This window comes from Ochotona curzoniae, unplaced genomic scaffold (genome assembly GCF_017591425.1).
Source record: "Ochotona curzoniae isolate NIBS_2020 unplaced genomic scaffold, NIBS_Ocur_1.0 contig_3520, whole genome shotgun sequence".
Taxonomy (NCBI): Eukaryota; Metazoa; Chordata; class Mammalia; order Lagomorpha; family Ochotonidae; genus Ochotona; species Ochotona curzoniae.
The window spans coordinates 4,834,851-4,853,537 of NW_024465894.1; the positions used below are offsets into that span (position 1 = coordinate 4,834,851).

Sequence of the window (18,687 nt, forward strand, 5' to 3'; positions counted from 1 at the left end):
GGCTCAGCGAGGAAGAATATTTGCTTAGCAATGTCTGATGTGGACAAGGGCGGGAAGAGTGAGGGTCCTGAACTTGATTAGCAAATGCGGAGTCAGAGGAACTCATCCCTGATGCTTCTTGATTGTGATCTCATCCCCATAACTATAAATTACCCCCATGTCATATAGGTAGGAATCCAGATCTCACAGAACATGTAACTTACTAATGTGGAATGGGAGCAGCTGGCATTTCACACTAGGTCTGTCTGACTCACTGTCTCTCAGTAAAACCTCAAATATTCTGATTTAAGTACAGGCCAGAGTTGAGCTGATCTGAAGCCACGGGCCAGGAAAGGATCCTTAAGTGGGCACAGGGTCCCAATTTGGGCCATCCTCTACTGCTTTCCCAGGCCACAAGCAGGGAACTGGAAGGGAAATGGAGCATCTGGGACACAAACTGGCACCCATATGGGATCCTAGCACATTCAAAGTGAGGACTTAGCCACTATACTAGGCCATTGTATTAGGCCTCGTACCCTTTTTGAAAGGTTTATTTATTTTACTTGAAAGAGAGAGGAAGAGACAGAGAGAGATTGAGATCTTCCATCTGCTGGTTCACTCCCCAGATGGCCACAACAGCCAGTCTGAAGCTGACAGCCAGGAGCTTCTGAGTCTCCCATGTAGGTACAGGGACCCAAACACTTGGGTCATCCTCTGCTGCTTTCCCAGGCCATCAGAAGTGGAACAGCTGGGGCTTGAACCCATAAACAATGTCAGTGCTGCAGGCAGAGGGTTACCTGCTACATCACCACATCATCTTCAGTACTTTACATTTTGGAAAGCATGTGAGGCCAGCGTTTCACACAGCGCATTAAGCTATTGCCTCACTATGTGAGCATCCCACTTCACAGCGTCCAGCGGCTGCTTTTGAGTCAGCTCCCAGCTAATGTGCCCGGAAGGCTCCAGGTGTGACCCAAGTGCTGAATGCCCTGCCACCCACTGGAGAGACACAGGTGACAGTCCAGGCTTCAGCCTGGCCCAGTCCTGGCCATTATTGTTGCTCGGGGAGCGAATCCGTGAATGGAAGATCAATCTCTCTTTCTCTCTCTCTATTTCTGCCTTTTAAGTAATAGAATGATAAAATCCTTTTTTTTTTTTAAGCATGAAATAGGCAGTGGTGGTATGTTTCTGATTTGAGAGGACTGAATAAGGTAGCATAGGTGAGGCTGGATTTATCTCTCAAATCCATTTTCCTACTTCCTGGGTTGAACTGTGGTTCATTTAACTATCCTTCCATCTTTTTCAGTGGGAGTTAATTAACTGAGCAACTAAACAAGCTTTAAAATATAAGAATGTGGAGGATAGGGGATAGCATTGTAGCACAGCAGGTGGCTCTAGTTCTGGCTGCTGCACTTCCCATCTAAAAGAGGAAGATGGCCCAAGTACTTGGGCCCCTCCAACTCACATAGCAGACCCAGATAGAGCTGCTGGCTGCTGGATTCAACCCTGCCAGTTCCAAGGCCAATTTCAGACATTATAGCTATCTGGGCAGTGACCAACAAATGGAAGCTCTCTCCCCTATCTCCTCCCATCAAACTGCCTTTCAAAAAGAAATTTTTTTTAAAGAGTGTTGAAGAGCCCGGCATGGTAGCCTAGTGGTTAAAGTCCTCCCCTTGCACGCTTCACGATCACATTTGTGCGCCAGTTCTAATCTCGGCAGCCTTGCTTCCCATTCAGCTCCCTACTTGTGGCCTGGGAAAGCAGTTGAGGATGACCCAAAGCCTTGGGACCCTATACCTGCATGGGAGACCCTGAAGAGGCTCCGGACTCCTGGCTTTGGATCAGCGCAGCTCTGGCTGTTGCAGCCAATTGGGAAGTGAATTAGTGGACGGAAGAGCTTCCTCTCCCTCTGTCTCTCTATATATCTGACTTTCCAACAAAAATAAAATAGGGCCCGGCACGGTGGCGCAAGTGGTTAAAGGTCCTCGCCTTGCACGCCCGGGATCCCATATGGGAGCTGGTTCTAATCCCGGCAGCCCCGCTTCTCTTCCAGCTCCCTGCCTGTGGCCTGGGAAAGCAGTCGAGGACGGCCCAAAGCTTTGGGACCCTGCACTCACGTGGGAGACCCGGAAGAGGCTCCTGGCTTCGGATCGGCATAGTATCGGCCCGTTGCGCTCACTTGGGGAGTGAATCATCGGACAGAAGATCTTCCTCTCTGTCTCTCCTCTCTATATATCCGCCTTTCCAATGAAAAAATAATAAAAAAAAAATAAAATCTTAAAAAATAAAATAAAATAAAATAAATATTTTAACAAAAAGTGTTAGAGTGGTAATTGGGCCTAGCGGTTAAGATGCCGGTTACAGCGTCTTGTCTCCTGTATAGCTCCTGGATGCCCAGCTCCAGGCCCTGACTCCAGCTGGCACAGACCCTCGCAGGCAGCTGTGACGTAGGAGGTCAGGACTGAGTTCCTGGCTCCCAGCTTTGGCTTCAGCCTGGCCCCACCCATTGTGGGCATTGGGAAATGAATCAGTGAATGGGAGCTGTCTCAAAGAAATTAATAAAAATTTAAAATAAACAAATAAAAGAGGGTATTCTTTGCAATTTTGATTATATTCACCCCAAATTAAAAGCAAATGAATACACCCCTCCGTCAGTGCAGTAGGTATTGGGAAAGAGTGTTTATTGACTTGCAAATGTAATTGCAGTGTTGTTAGATGAAAACAAAAAGCTGCCGAACAGTAGATGCAGTAAAGTGCCATTTTCCCCCCAGTAATAAAATATTCATATGAAAGTCTGCCTGGAGATGCTGCACATGTTGACAGAACTTCTTTGTGGATGGGGCGGGGGGGGGTGCTCTCCTTACTGTTACTGCATGCTTTCTAACTAGTTCTCATATATTATTTGTGTAATAAAGGTTTTTACATAAAAGGCAATGTTATTTCCATTTTATATTTTTAAAATCATCCTACAAGTACCAGGATTTTCTCAACTAAAGCAAAAGCCAACATAAAGACACTATTCTTTCCCCAGCTATAGGCAATTGTCTAGGTTGCCTTGTTCACCTAGGCCAGTGTTACACTGCTGGGAGAAAAGCAGCCAACAGCTGGGCCTCGTTAATGCCAAATCTATGTTAACAATACCAGTGTGCCAGCTTAGTCTGTTTGTTTGTTGTTTGTTTTGTTTTCAGATATGCGGGGAAGGTGGAGGATGTTGAGCCAGGACACCCCACGCTGGTCCCCAGGCATGCTGTGCTGCTGTGCGGTAGGGGAAGGGGGCTGCAGGGAAGGGGGCTGCAAGGACGTGCTGGAGTGAAGGCCACTGAGGGCATGTTCGAAAGGAGAAGACTTCGGAGGGCTTCCATAGACTAGGCCGCTGTGCTCCCAAGGAGGCGAGGGAACTGAGACGGAGTGGTTTAGAGGGGAAAACTATAGGGCATGGTTTTTTAGGACGAGGTGGGAGACCTGGGCTGGGCTAAATGGCATTTCCCACCGCTCCCTGGTACACACGAGAGCTGGGGCTGGAGGGCATGCCTGGCTGGGCTGAATTGCAGTACCTGTCCGTGAATATTGGGCAAGGGGTAGACCAGGTCAGGCTGGGCTATAGCACCCATTGGAACATGAGAGAACAGATTTTTTTTAAAGATTTTTTTTTAATTGGAAAGGCAGATGTACAGAGAGAAGGAGAGACAGAGAGAAAGATCTTCTCTCAGATGATTCACTCCCCAAGTGGCTGCAATGGCCAGTCCTGTGCCAATCCAAAGCCAGGAGCCAGGAACTTCTTTCTGGGTCTCCCACGTGGGTACAAGGTCCCAAGGCTTTGGGCTGTCCTTGACTGCTTTCCCAGGCCACAAGCAGGGAACTAGATGGGAAGTGGAGCTGCCGGGATTAGAACCAGCACCCATATGGGATCCTAGTGTGTTCAAGGCAAGGACCTCAACCACTATGCTATTGCGCCAGGCCCAAGAGAAAAGATTTGGGGGCAGATTTTTTTTGGGAATGTGTGGGCTTGTCTATGTGGTACTGTAACACCCATCAGTTTGCATGAGAGCTGGGGTGGTGGGATTGTGATGGGCTCAGCCAGGCTGGACCACAAAGAGTACCTCACACTTGCAGAAGCCAGGGCTACCAGGCAACTGGACTGGGCTAGGCTACAGTACCTGTCAGGACATGCAAAGCGCAGGACTGAGGGCAGATCATACTAAGCATGGCTGAGGCACTCAGCACCCAACAGCATGTGTGAGATCCAGGGTTGGGGTGGGTCAGATAGGGGAACCTAGGGAATTCCCTTGCCAGGCTGTAACACCCACTGGGGTGCATGGGAGCCAGGGCTGGGAGGACAAGCTAGGCAAGGTTGCAGCACCTGCTGACATACGCAAGAGCCAGGGCATAGTGTGGGTCACACCAGGCAGGGCCAGCCTGCAACATCTGCTAGTGAGAGCTAAGACTGAGGGTGCAAGGCTGGGCTGAAGCACCCATTGGCACATGCAAGATGCAGGCTGGGAACAGGCCTGGTAGGGGAACTTAGGGGACTCCCCTGCTGGGCTGCAGCTCCCACTGGTGAGTGGGAGAGCAGAGTGGGTGTGGGCCAGGCCGGGCTAAGAAGCATCTCTGTGGTTTTGCTGCCAAAGATGTAGAACTTGACTCTAATCCTAAAAGCAGTTCAGTTAAACCCAAGTGGAGGGACTTGCCACTGATTTGGCACTAGAGTCTTCACAAATACATGTGCAAAGAGCTCTGTGAGTTCCTGCATCCCTAAGGATCCTCTGACAGCAGGTGACAGACACCAGCTCTGTCTACCTCCAGCAGGAACAAGAATTTCCTGGAACGTGTGAGCTATAGGGCAGACTGTGTCATGAACAACAACTTCACTTGGACAATTGACAGAACAACTCTTAACTGTTCTGTCCCTCACTTTTCTACATCTTACAAATGGCGAAAATTAAAGAACATTTCATAGAATTACTAGGGGGTCCGGCGCGATGGCGCAGTGGTTAAGGTCCTCGCCTTGCACACCCAGGATCCCATATGGGCACCGGTTCTAATCCTGGCGGCCCCGCTTCACATCCAGCTCCCTGCCTGTGGCCTGGGAAAGCAGTCCAGGACTGCCCAAAGCCTTGGGACCCTGCACTTGTGTGGGAGATCCGGAAGAGGCTCCTGGCTTTGGATTGGCTCAGCTCCAGCCATTGCGGCCGCCTGGGGAGTGAATCATTGGATGGAAGATCTTCCTCTCTGTCTCTCCTCTCTGTATATCTGCCTTTCCAATAAAAATAAATAAATCTTTAAAAAAAATAGGATTACTAGGAGGATTAAATTTAAGGAATATCCATAAAGCATTTATTACAGTGCCTGATAAGAACAAACCGCCCCCTAAAACTCCTGCAAGCCATTCAGGACACACACCTAATGAGACATGTCTGAAGAGTTCGGACAGACCTATTAGTTTATCTACCCAGCCCATTAGGCCCGGGTGCCAGGCACATAGGCTCAGTTCATCTCAGCCACTGGGCAAACTCGCATAATGCTTTTGTTTTTTATCCATTCCCAGAAACATCCATCCTAAATGAATCAGTAGCTTTGTGCTCGGCGTACTCCGAGGGTGGTTGTAGACCAGCACCTTCTTTGAAAGCCTTCTCCAATCCATGGGTAACTCACTCCTCCCTACTTAGGCCTATGATTTTCAGGCCAAGCCAAAGCGTGTTTACTCGGTATGTTAAAGGAAGATTCGCTACCATGGAAGGCACCAATTGCAAGCAGAGTTTGACCACTTCAAAACACTTGCCAAGGTTAATTGAAAGTTGCTGGGTTTGTGTCTCAGATTCTGCCCTGAATGAACCTTATGTTACCCTTGTTACAGAGCCTGTACTTTCCCATTAACACTAACATAGCTGATGCTCCATAAATACCATTATCATTTAGGATTGTTCAAAGTGAACAAGGAGTAGCCAGTGCAAGATCTATAGCCTAGTTCCTGAGTCCCTCACTTTATACCTCGAATTCCTCACCACAACACTTGATTATAGCTTTTAAAAAGGTTTATTTATCTATTTGAACAGCAAAATGGCCAAAAGAGAGGAAGAGATAAATCTTCCCTCTGCTAGTTCTTTCCTCAGATGGCTGTACCAGGCAGCAGGCAGGAGCCTGGAACTCCATCCGGGTCTCCCCCACGGGTATAAACGACCCAGCACTTGCACCCCTCCCAGGAACATTAGCAGGGAGCTGCATCAGAAGCAGAGCGACCGGGATTCACAGAGTGTGAACATATCAGAGAGTAGCTTAGGCCCCTGCTCCACAACCTCAGTGCCCTGATGCTAACTTTAACTGGTCCTTGGTCCTCCCTCATGATGAAAACCATGGGACTTTTCCTTCTCCCAAACTACTAATCCTTCGTTCTGTATCCTGCTAGGACTTAGACACAGAAACTCGGGCCCAGTGGAGGAGCTAGCAGCTAAAGTCCTCACCCTGCATGTACCGGGGTCCCGTAATGGGCAACAGTTCTAATCCCGGCAGTCCCACTTCCCATCCAGCTCCCTGCTTGTGGCCTGGGAAAGCAATCGAGGATGGCCCAAAGCCTTGGGACCCTGCACGCATGAGGGAGACCCAGAAGAGGCTCCTGGTTCTTGGCTTCAGATCAGCTCAGCTCCAAATATTGCAGCCATTTGGGGAGTGAACCAGCTGATGGAAGATATTCCTCTCTGTCTCTCCTCCTCTCTGAATGGCCAGTCCTTTTCAGAAGCTCCACACGTGTCTCCACCCTCAGAAAACCCTTGCTTCTTTTGTGAATTCTGCATGGAGAACATTTCACCAGCATAACTATCTCCCTGACCTTTCAGATCAGCAAATCAGTAGTTGTATTGTACTGTGTTGGCTACCTGGTCATAAGCAGTAGCCTTCCTTCTAGTGCTGGGTGGAAAAGAACCTATCAGTACCTAAAGAATACTAAAAGATCCAAAAAATGTAGACATCTCAACAACGTGGCCTTGGGTCTAGCACTGTGGCATAGCATGTTACTCCTTGGCCTTTGGTGCTGGCATCCCATTTTGGCACTAGTATCCTAGCTGCTCTACTTCCAGTCAGCTACCTGATTATGGCCTGAGAAAGCAGCAAAAGATGGCTCAGATTCTTGGACCCTGCATCCATGTGGGAGACCCAGAAGAAGCATCTGGCTCCTGGCTTCAGATTATGCTCCTTGATTGTGGCCTGGGAAGGCCAAGAAGCTCAAAGTGTTGGGACCCTGTGCCACATGTGAGACCACATACTAAGTTCACTAAAAGAGTTTTTTTTTTTTTTTAAGCAAACTTGGAAACAAAAACCAACTCCAGAACCGGATGTAGGAAAGCCAGGAAGTTAACTTAGCCTGGTGGCCCACAACACCTGACCCCTTTACCTAATTTTTAATATAACCATCTTTTACAGTTCCTGCCTATGCTGTCTTATTTTGGAACAGGGAAACTGAGGCAGTTCCCTGTTAGCATCTTATTGCATAGAAGATGAAGCGAAGGCAGTTAATAATTTGGGAAGATTACATAAGAATGACATTTAGCCATCACACCTTAGATATTCTGGAGATGAAAATTATCTATGTAGTCATTACTGTAAATATTAAACCATGGTTGAACTGAGAATTATGGATAAAAGAAGGGGAGTTGGTGTGTTGGAGAAACTGACAACAAGAATAACGAAGCAAAATCCTCGTATTCCATAGCAGACAATCAAAGCAACAGCTGTTTGTCGGACAGTCTGCCCAGGAACTCCATTTAGAAGAATGAAAAAGGAGTTTAGAGTGAATGGTGGTTGAGTGCTGTTTCTCATGACAATGTCAGTGTGTTTATACTATTTGACTTTTATTTATTTATTTTCAATGGAAAGGCAGATTTACAGAGAGTAGGAGACACAGAGAAAGATCTGTCTGATGATTCACTCCCCAAGTGACCGCAATGCCTGGGGCTGAGCCAATCTGAAGCCAGGAGTCAGGAGCTTCTTCTGGGTCTCCCACGCAGGTGTAGGGTCCCAAGGCCTTGAGCCATTCTCTGCTGCTTTCTCAGGCTAAAAACAGGGAGCTGGATGGCAAGTGGGACAGGTGGGACACGAACCTTTGTCCATATGGATGCCAGCACATGCAAGCAAGGATTTAGCTACTAGGGTATTGTGTCGTGCCAGCTATTAGATTCTTTATAGTCACATATCACATTAACTAAGTCAAATTTAAAAACTATGTAATGGAAGCAGTTGTGAGGCTGGGTGTGGCTTCTTCCCCCACTCACTCCCACCCAATTTCCCAGATACAGGAAGAAAAAGAAAATTTGGAAACTATGGTCTTACCCACTTTCCCCTAACCCTTGACCCTTACCATCCTGATCAAGTATGTAAACATCCTCAAAAATAAAATTTATTTAAAAAAAGATGTAATAAAACATAGAAATTATCTATAGACTAAATCATATTTGAACATAACATACCTAAGTAAGTACACTTACGCTCATGAGGAAAACTGTGAAAAGTCCAGTGCTGCTGGACACGACAGGGAGCTCTGACTCAGGAGAGGATGGCCCCTAACAGGAGCATCTCCAGTCCAGTCCGAGTGGACACCTCCTGCTCCCAAGCAACTCCGCCATAAGCAATGGGTTCGCGTCAAACTTACACGGTGAGGGATCTGCTGTTCCCATTGGATTCCCTGCTGTTAAATTTAAGAAACAACTAGGTCAGCTAAGGCAGCTGGGCTGCTTGGTGACCCAGAACTAACTCATGAGATCTACTTTGCACCTCACTGCTCTGGAGCCCATCACATCTCAGTGCAACAGCCTATCAGAATTTTTTTAGAGCAGCGGGTGAAAGAAAAAGAACTAGGAGAGAGAGAGAGAAAAAAAAAAGGAAAGAAAGGAAGGAAGGAGGGAAGGAAGAGAGGGACAGAGGGAGGGAGTAAAAAGGGAAGGGGAGTTCCAGCTGTTGAGGTCATTTGGGGATGAATTAGTAGACCTAAGGTCTTATTCTCTGTATTTCTGCCTTTGCAATAAGAAGAAAAAATGTTTAAAAGATTTATGTTATTTTTATTGGAAAGGCAGATAAACAGAGAGGAGGAGAGACAGAGGAAGAACTTCCATCCGATGCTTCACCTCCCAAGCGGCTGCAACAGCTGGAGCTGAGCCAATCCAAAGCCAGGAACCAGGAACTTCCTCCAGGTCTCCCACACAAGTGCAGGGTCCCAAGGCTTTGGGCTGTCCTTGACTGCTTTCCCAGGCCACAGGCAGGGAGCTGTATGGGAAGTGGGGCTGCCGGGATTAGAACCGGTGCCCATATGGGATCCTGGGCGTGCAAGGCGAGGACCTTAACCATCACGCCGGACCCCCCCCCCCCAAATTAAATCTTAAAAAAAATAAAAACACACAGAAATCAGTAGTTAGTATCTCAAAGATAGGCAGTGTAAAAATCTCCCTAGGAAACAGGTAAGTATGTTGACAGCAGTCGGACTGGTAGTAGCAGAAAATGACATCAACCTTGATATCCCTCACAGGGTAGTGCATCACGGGATGCACACTGCACAGCAGAGAACATGAGCACACTAGAACGAGGTGCCTAAACATTGTGGAACCACCCACAATAGCACCTTGAGGAAACACAGCAAGACATTAGCTTGAGCCTGGGCAAGCGATAGAGGCAGCCCAAAGCCCTGGGACCCGGCACCTGCGTGGGCGACGCAGAGGAGGCTCCTGGCTTCCGACCAGTTCAGTTGCAGCCGTTGGGAAAGTGTACCAGCATCTGGAACAGCTTCTCTATCTTTCCTTCTCTGTGTAAAATCTGCCATTCAAAGAAAAGTAAATAAAATATTAAAAAAACTATGCAAAATTGTACAATAAATTTAAAAAAAAAAGGGAAAGAAACTGTGACCACTGGGGATGTTACACCCAATTTTATGTGTTCCTTTTTACAAGATGGATTAAAAGGGAACAGGCAAAGCTCGTAAAACCCTTGCGAAAAGTTTTTATGTAAAGATGACACTTTCATTCTTGTTTCCATTCAATTGGAGGCTCTGTCACAGTATGGAAACAGAAAAGAAAGCTGGGCTGGAGATTTTGTTTTTAGATTGAAAGAGTTAGAGATGGGGATGGGATGGGAGCAGGGGAGGAGGAGGAGGAAGAGGATAAAGAGAGAGAGAGACAGACTGACTGACTCTTCCATCTGCTGGTTCACTCCACAAATGGCCGCGAGGGCTGCAGACGGTACCGTTCGCAGGCAGGAGCCAGGAGCGTCTTCCCGGTCCCCTAGAAGGGCGCAGGGGCCGCAGCACCTGAGCCATCTTCCATGCTTTCCCAGGCTTGATGGCCAGGAGGCGGATGGGAAAGGGTCTTCCAACTAGAGCTCCTACATCCACGAGTCTCAGCTCAGAACGCAGGCCCCAAAGTTATGCAATTAATTCGCGTATTTCATCCACACTAGAACGTAATCTCCAAGAGGGCAGGAGTGTTTGTTCCGTGGTTAGCTCTCGGAGTGGCGTTTCGTACACAAAGGAGGCATGAGGATTAGAGACCGAACGGCCCCTGACGACACTCTGACACGAAACAAGGAAGTGCTGGCGGACAGTAGGCACGCGTTCCCCACGGTCCCGCTCGGGGGAAGCAGCCGAACTACAATCCCCAGCAGGCCTCGGACCCAGGCTCCGCCTTGCAGGCTACTGGAGCGCTTTGCGGGCGCAGGCCCCGCCGCACTGCCCGCCGGGACTTGTGGTCCGCGGCGCCCGTGCTGGGTGTGTGGGGCCGGGCCTGGAGGCGGGCGGGGGCCGGGGGCGGGCGCCGGCCCCTCCCCCGTCACTTCCTGCCCGGCTGCGGGCGCCGGAGCGGCTCCTCAGCGTTTGCGCCGGCCGCCGTCGCTTCTCCCTCGGCTTCCCGGTTCCTGTGACCAGCCCCTCGCCACGCTCCCGCCCGCCTCCTCGCCCCGGCCCGGCGGCGCCCGCCTCCTCCGCAGCCACTCCGCCTCTTCCCTCCTGCCTTCCCTTCCTCGTCTCCCTTCTTCCTTCCTCCTTCCTCCCCCCGGCTCAACGCCGCCGCCACCGCCGCCGACGCCCAGGACCGCCATCCCGGGGGCGGGGGTCGAAGCTCGGGGCAGCCAGCCAGGTGAGGCGGCCGGGCCTGGCGGGGACCCCCGCGCGGACGCCGCGGCCGCGGGGCGGTGGGCGGCGGGTGGGGCCTAGGCCTCGGCGGGCCGCGCGCCCGGCCTCCTCCCCCCAGCCTGCTCCGCCGGGCCTGGCCTCCCCGCCCGCCGGGCCTGCCCCGGGAGGCGAGGAGGGCGGCGGGTCCTGGGGCGCCCCTCGCCTCCGGGCGTCCGCCACCTCTTTCTAACTGGGACTGGGAAACAGGTGCCTCGGCGCTCTCCGCCTGGCGCGCGGGGGACGCCGAAGTTATTCCTGGGCCAGGGGGGTGCTGGCGGAGTCCCGAGGACTCGGAGCGTCCGTGGGGCTCCCTAGCCGGGCTCTGGCGTGTGCCGGACTGGGCACCGGTGTCCGGCTCCGGCGCTGTCCCTTTGGGGCCGGCCGCTTCAACTCTTTTGTGTGTGGCACGTTAGGGGAAAAGGGGACTGGCCGGGAAGGTTGGGCGAACTGGGGCGTGTGAAGCGCTTATCGGAGCGCCAGACCCACAGCGTGTCCCAATAAAAACCGCCTGCAATAATTTATTTGGCGTGATACGAAGGTATAATTTAGTGGGTCGAGTGGTACGCAAATTGACCTACCTATCCCGTGCGAGTTTCCCTGAGTCTGGAACGGCTGGCGTGGCCGGGGGACTTTGGTGGTGGTGGTTGTTTTTGGGTGGGGGGCTCCCCGGGACCCTGGGGCCGACCGCCCGTCTCGCGGCTGCTCCTTGTCATTCCGTTTCTGGGCAAGTTGCTGGCGGAAGCGTCCCTCGTCAGCGTCCCACGCTGTGGGGGCAGGGGGCGGTGGGCCGGGGTGGGCGAGTCCGTCTAACTTTGGACTTGTTTTTTTTAAATCCGCTGCAACTTGGCAAGTGTCGCTGCCTCGGTCGGCCGGCCGTGCGCGACTGTGCTGGACGCCGTCGCTCCTGCGTGGTGCGGGGAGAAGTTTTCGTGTTCGGGAGGAGGGGGAAGATTTGTGTTTCGTTTTGTCCTCCCAGTGGCAGTCTGGCTGTTGGGGAAGTTGTTAGGGTCACGCTTCCGTTGTGTTTGTGTTTTTGTTTAGAGTGCTGGACAGAGTCGGGGTTGGGTTCTGGTTGGTTTCTGCAATCGGCTGAGCAAATGGAGATGACATGGCTACTTGTTGCGGCGGAAACTAAAAATACAGTCGAAGTGTAGGGGGAGCAGTTTCGGTGCTCCTAGTGACAGGTGGGAGCTTTAGGCAAGGATTCGGGATTTCTGTTAATTCTGTTCCTAGGAGTGGAGCTGCACGTCTCCCTAAAGAAGTGCAGCTGTGGATGTTTAGAGACTGGTCCTGCTCGCCTTGGTATTTAGATCGTAAATTTTACGTAGCAAAATGAAATATTTTCCTTTGTACTCAAGTCCCAAAAATGGAGAATACGTGTTTTTCATATTTTTTTTTCTAAACTACTTTGACACAGGCTTAGATCGTTTCTAGTTTAAAATCTGGCTTTTTAAAAACATGTGACTGTGTAAGCGTGTTCAGAGCAAGTTTTCCGCTACAGGGTCATACATTGTGGTTCCTGGCAAGTGATTTTTAATATTGCAGTAGCTAACAAGAAGTTCAAGTTCAAGAAGTTCAAAAAAATTTTTTTTTCGTGATGGAAAATACAGAATAGTACAGAATAGTATTGGTCACTCAGCTTAGTTTATTTTTCTTTCTTTCTTTCTTTTTTTTTTTTATTCAGCTAGTTTTTTTAAAAAAATATTTACCTAACAAAGGAGACAGTCTTCCATCTACTGGTTTACCCCTCAACAGCCTGCCACAGTTGGTTGGGCCAGACTCCCACATGAGCGGCAGGCACACGTGCTTGAGCTAGGTTGGGCTCCTGGACAGGCAGGTACTCATGATGGGAGGCCAAGTGCTGGCTTGACCTCAGTGCCACAGTGCCTGCCCAGCGTTGACAATTATTAACTGGACAGTTCAGAGAGTCTCCATTTCGTGTTGTTCCTCCTCCCCCACAGTGCATTATCCTGAAACAAATGTTAAACGTCCTGTCCTGGTATTAGGGGCTTTGAGTGTGTCAATCTGTCCTAACGTTTGCATTTAGAAAAATCATGGCTTTTTTGGGGGGAGGGGGGAAGCTTCTCATCTCCAAACAGGTGACAAGGTTGCTCCCCAGCAAGGAAAAACCAACCGCAACTCAACGGCCCGCTGCTGAGTTAGCTTTCTGTGTACCAAAGTCATAATTCTGGAATTGTTAATAACTAATTGAAAAGCCATCAAATACAGATTTCCTTAGCTCTGGTTTGGAGTAGCCCCTTTTAATGGAGGTTAGCTTTGTGACAAAGTTAAATTACAGTTAATAATTCATAATGAAAACTTTGCAAGTTTCCTTGCAGTGGTTGTGTAAATATATTATTACTGCTTGAGGGTGTTTGACTTCAGGATCTTCTGCTGCAGAATTGCTCTCCATAGATTCCCCTTCTCTATTTATAAACAGCAAGCTATTACTAGTAACAAAACATTAATTTTTGTGACTCGCATGAAATCACAGAATAAACGTTCATATTTCAAGGAGCTCTTTCCCTGAAGTGTTGTTAAGTAACTGCCATTGTTAAGGTGATGTTCACATTTCTGGTCACGAACAGTTTCTAGGTTTTTAACTTGTAATATTATTATTCAGTTGTGTGGGTTTACACTGGAACCTGATCAGACATACAGTGGAAGTGTTACAAGTTTTGTTTTAGTTATTGCAACTTGGGAGATAAGGAGGAATAAAATTAATCTGGGGGAAAAGTTGGTTATCTAGGAAAGTACACAAAATTTATCTTTAAAACATGCTCAGGGCCCGGCGCGGTGGCGCAAGTGGTTAAGGTCCTCACCTTGCACGCCCGGGATCCCATATGGGCGCCGGTTCTAATCCCGGCAGCCCCGCTTCCTTTCCAGCTCCCTGCCTGTGGCCCGGGAAAGCAGTCAAGGACGGCCCAAAGCTTTGGGACCCTGCACCCGCGTGGGAGACCCGGAAGAGGCTCCTGGCTTTGGATCGGCATAGCACCGGCCGTTGCGCTCACTTGGGGAGTGAATCATTGGATGGAAGATCTTCCTCCCTGTCTCTCCTCTCTGTATATCCGCCTTTCCAATAAAAACATAATAAAAATAAATCTTTAAAAAAAAAAAAAACATGCTCAGTGCTTGCCATTAGGCTTAAAGGTGAAACTTCCAAGTATTTAGAATTATTACCATAAGTAATTTCTTTAGAATAAATTGTTAGCTCTTAAGATTCAGCCAGAGAGCCCATTTATACACAGATTTTTAAAAATATATTTTATTTTTATTGGAAAATCAAATATATAGAGAGAGGAGGAAGTCAGAGAGGAAGATCTTCTGTCTGCTGATTCACTCCCCAACTTGCCACAATGGCCAGGGGCCAGGAGCCAGGAACCTCTTCCAGGTCTCCTATGTGAGTATAGGGTACCAAGGCTTTGGGCCATCCTTGACTGCATTCCTAGGCACACACAGGGAGCTGGATGGGAAAGTGAGGCCGCTGGGATTAGAACCGGTACCCATATGGGATCCCAGTAGGTGCAAGGTGAGGACTTTAGCCACTACTGTGCCGAGTCCTCTGGGTGTAATCCTTAAATACTGGGGCCAGACAGCTCTGCTGCTCAGGGCTGTCTCCTCCCGGGGGACACAGGGCAGGCATTTGGACTAGGTGGCACCCTGTGCGGCTCAGCATATGGGGCATTTTTCTTGGACAGCCTTTTACTGAATACAGTGAAAGTTAGATTCATCAGCATAAAGATGCAGCTTTCATGAAAAAGGCATCCTTTTGTGGAATTTCCTAACCCTGGTTCCGAGAGCTTGTTTATCTGAGTGAGACCTTCTCATTTGAAGTTACACATGATGAGGCTGCTCCGTTCGGGGAAATGTGAATTCCTTTCCTCAAAGGAGCGCTTTCAGGATAGCTTGCTTTCTCTTTCAGAAAGGGATTTTCTGAGCCGTCGAGCATGCTCCGGGAATTGAAGGTCGGCTTGGTTTCACTCTAGACCCAAACCAGGTTGTTTTAAATTAACTTCTGGTAGAGATGTTTGCGGTTGAAATGCTGGTGGTGTAGTTTTCTGTTGAGCATTTCTTTAAATATAACCCTTCACCAAAATCGAGTGACAGTATTTATACTGCTCCAAAAAATACAGGTTGCAAATTAGAGAGTGAACTGTGAGAAGACCTGTTAGTTGCTATGGTGCCTTGCGTCAACATTTCAAATGTACAACGGAGTTTTAAGACATTTTAGTGCACACCTCTATAACTGCCGTTTACCTTGTGCTATTCTTTGTTGTACTTGTTTCATCATGTCCCATTTGTCTCATTTTAAAATTCATTAATACGTGTTTTGATACATTTCAAAGAAAATTGCAACATAAGCATATAAATATGCTCAATGTGCATATTTATTATTTATCTTAAGTGGTGACAGGCCTGCAAGGTATCTTTGGGATCCAAGAATTTTGTTGGTTTTTGTTTCCAAGTTTGCTTAAAAAAAAAAAAAAGCAAAAAATAAAAAAAAAAAACCACCTCTTTAGTGAACTTTGTATGTGGGTACTTATCTATAAAGCATGTATTGCAAAACTAATGTAATGCTAACCAAATCCTTTGTTCTTACCTATTAAGGTGATAATAGGATTATTAATACATACATTTGGTTATCAGATATCACCTGATGAATGGCTTGGATATTGTTGACAACTTAATATTCTCAATTTCACAAAATAATGCTGAATAAGGTTCATGTAAAAAAATGATTTGTTTCTAGATTAGTAGTAGAAATGATAGTTATATATATATAAAACTGATAATTATATAGAAACTGATACTTTATATATATTTAGAAAGACTTATTTATTTCTTTTGGAAAGACAAATTTGCAGGGAGGAAAGACAGAAATTTCTTCCACCCGCTGGTTCACTCTCCAGATGGTCATAGTAGCTGGAGCTGAGCTGATCTCAAGCCAGGAAACAGGAGCTGCTTCTGGGTCTCCCATGTGAGTGCAGGGTCCCAAGGCTTTGGGCCATCCTCGACTGCTTTCCCAGGCCACAAGCAGGGAGCTGGATGGGAAGTGGAGCAGCCAGGACATGAACAGGCACCCATTTGGGATCCTAGTGCATGCTAGGGGAGGATTAGCCAGTTGAGCCAAAACACTGGGTCCTGATCATTATATTTTCTGGGATTATATATGTTTATTTTTTGTTAAAATCCTGTATCAAGGGGGCTTCCTCAAAATGCATTTATTGAGATTGGAGTGGAAAAAAGGGAACGTTAATATCTAAGAAAGCATTATTTGATTAGAAATTGGTCTTTAAATATTAAATATACTCCTGTCTAGCTTCTGTGTAATCTGAAATTTAATTTGGGAAAGAAATGTGACTTTGTGGGTATGTAGCAGTAATGGAAATAAAACTGGCCATTTTATGATAATATGATAGAAGCTTTTTTATCATGTTTCCCAGAGTATAAAAGTTTTTTTTTTTTTTTTTTTTTTTTTTTTTTAAGATTTATTTTTATTATTTTCTCATTGGAAAGGCGGATATACAGAGAGGAGAGACAGAGAGGAAGATCTTCCGTCCGATGATTCACTCCCCAAGTGAGCGCAACGGGCCGATACTATGCCGATCCGAAGCCAGGAGCCTCTTCCGGGTCTCCCACGCAGGTGCAGGGTCCCAAAGCCTTGGGCCGTCCTCGACTGCTTTCCCGGGCCACAGGCAGGGAGCTGGAAGGGAAGCGGGGCTGCCGGGATTAGAACCGGCGCCCATATGGGATCCCGGGCGTGCTAGGCGAGGACCTTAACCACTTGCGCCACCGCGCCGGGCCCCAGAGTATAAAAGTTTGAAAAAATATCTATGTAAGTGGCCTGGGGCCTTTCACCTAAATGAAAACGATGGCTGAGGACTAAAACCTCATTAGAATGCCTCTAAATTTGGTGTAGCTGCTGGACTGGGTGCCCAGTGAGTGGGCTGGCTTTAGTCAGCATGTTCTATGTTCCCATTTAAAAATTTTTACAAGTTGTATGCTGCTAAAGGTTTATATTTATAGATGTTTATGTGACTGAGAGCAGGATAAGTGAATTTGCTGGATAGTAATATTTGCTACTATTTATTGAACTCTAACATGTGCCAGGTTAGAATTACAGGGTGAGAGTTATTTGAAGGCAGAAGAGGAATCCACAAGGTCATGTTGAATTTATTTAATATGAAAGCTGCAGTTCATAGAGCTCTTTCTTGGCGCTAAGGTCCACAGTAGACCTTCTGTGATGTCTAGGCACTCCCCAGGCCTTGGGAGAGAGGCCCATCAGAGCTGAGGGTACTGAGGCGCTGTAGAGGCGAAGGAGCTGGGAAGGGCCAGGAGCCAGGCTGGTGGTGTCCTTCCCACTGACCTGCACTAATTGGATCTGCTTATCACCAGTACCTACTGCCCCCCAACCCCTCTTCACTTGCCTTCCCCTGGCACTGGGATGAGTTTGGCTTATGATTTTACATCTTAGAGGTAAATGGGAAGGTGGATGTTTTGTTAACTTTTGTTAATAAAACATGTGTCTAGCGTGGTAGTCTAGTGTCTAAAGTCCTGGCCTTGCATGAGTGGGAACCCATATGGTTACTAGTTTGTGTCCCAGCTGCTCCTCTTCCCATCCAGCTCCCTGCTTGTGGCCTGGGAAAGCAATAGAGGGTGACCCAAAACCTTGGGACCCTGCACCTGCGTGGGAGACCTGAAAGAAGCTCCTGGATCCTGCCTTCAGATCAGTTCAGTTCTGGCCATTGTGGCCACTTGGGGAGTGAACCAGAGGATGGAAGCTCTTTCTGTCGTTCCTTTCTCTAAATCTGACTTTCCAATAAAAATAAACGTTAAACTTTTTTTACCTTTGTGTCGAGGGAAGCTATTTCCTAAATTATTGGTAAAATGACAGCATGGCGTTTGTTAACAAATTATTCAACTATGGCCATAGTTGCTCAGAAATTGACTTCTTTTGAATGATGATATTTGATTGTAAATGAGTTAACCTCTAGTTAAATGAGTAAGGGCTAAGAGGGTGTTCTACTGTCTGCTTCCCAGGGTTCTAACATCCAGGTCCTGTTACGAGTGTTGAATGCAGCCTCTCTTTTTGGTATTGAGCTGTCTTCTGAACATTTCTTTCTTTCTTTTTTTTTTTTTTTTTTCTTTGAATCGATGGTCTGAATCAGAAGGCCCTCTGGTTCTCTCTGCTGACGTGATGTTTGTTGATGGGTAGTCCTAAAAAGCCAGACTGATGAGATTAAATCTGCACTTGGACTTGTGTTTTTAGTGAAATGGTGTGAGATTCCTTTCACTGTTTACCTCCAGGAAGGGGACTTTGTAGTCTGTAATTCGTAAGTCTGTCTCGGTAATCACCAAAGGAAATGGGTCTTTTTCTGGGGATGATCAAGTGAGCAGATAATGCTGCTTACATTCTTGCGCCAGTGACTCTCCTTGGGGTTAGCTTTGTGATGTAACTAGTTCTTATCTGATTGTTTCACCTTTTTGCTGTTGGAGATTCCTCCTTTCTATAGGTTAAAGTGAACTGAGGCATGAATTTTCTGCTTTTGTAAATTCCACTCTAATAC

General features: G+C 47.7%; 1 protein-coding gene across 2 annotated transcripts in view; it reads left to right on the top strand.

Moving 5' to 3' along the window:
* The first annotated feature begins 10,853 nt into the window (after window positions 1-10,853).
* Window positions 10,854-18,687, top strand: part of STAU1 (staufen double-stranded RNA binding protein 1) — a 47,128-nt gene continuing 39,294 nt past the window's right edge. Inside the window, exon 1 of one of the 2 annotated variants that reach the window (XM_040981341.1) lies at window positions 10,854-11,084. The gene's annotated coding sequence lies outside the window, so the exon portion shown is untranslated. Of the gene's footprint in view, window positions 11,085-11,655; window positions 11,680-18,687 lie in introns of those variants that run through there. The other variant, XM_040981342.1, reaches the window with a different exon arrangement.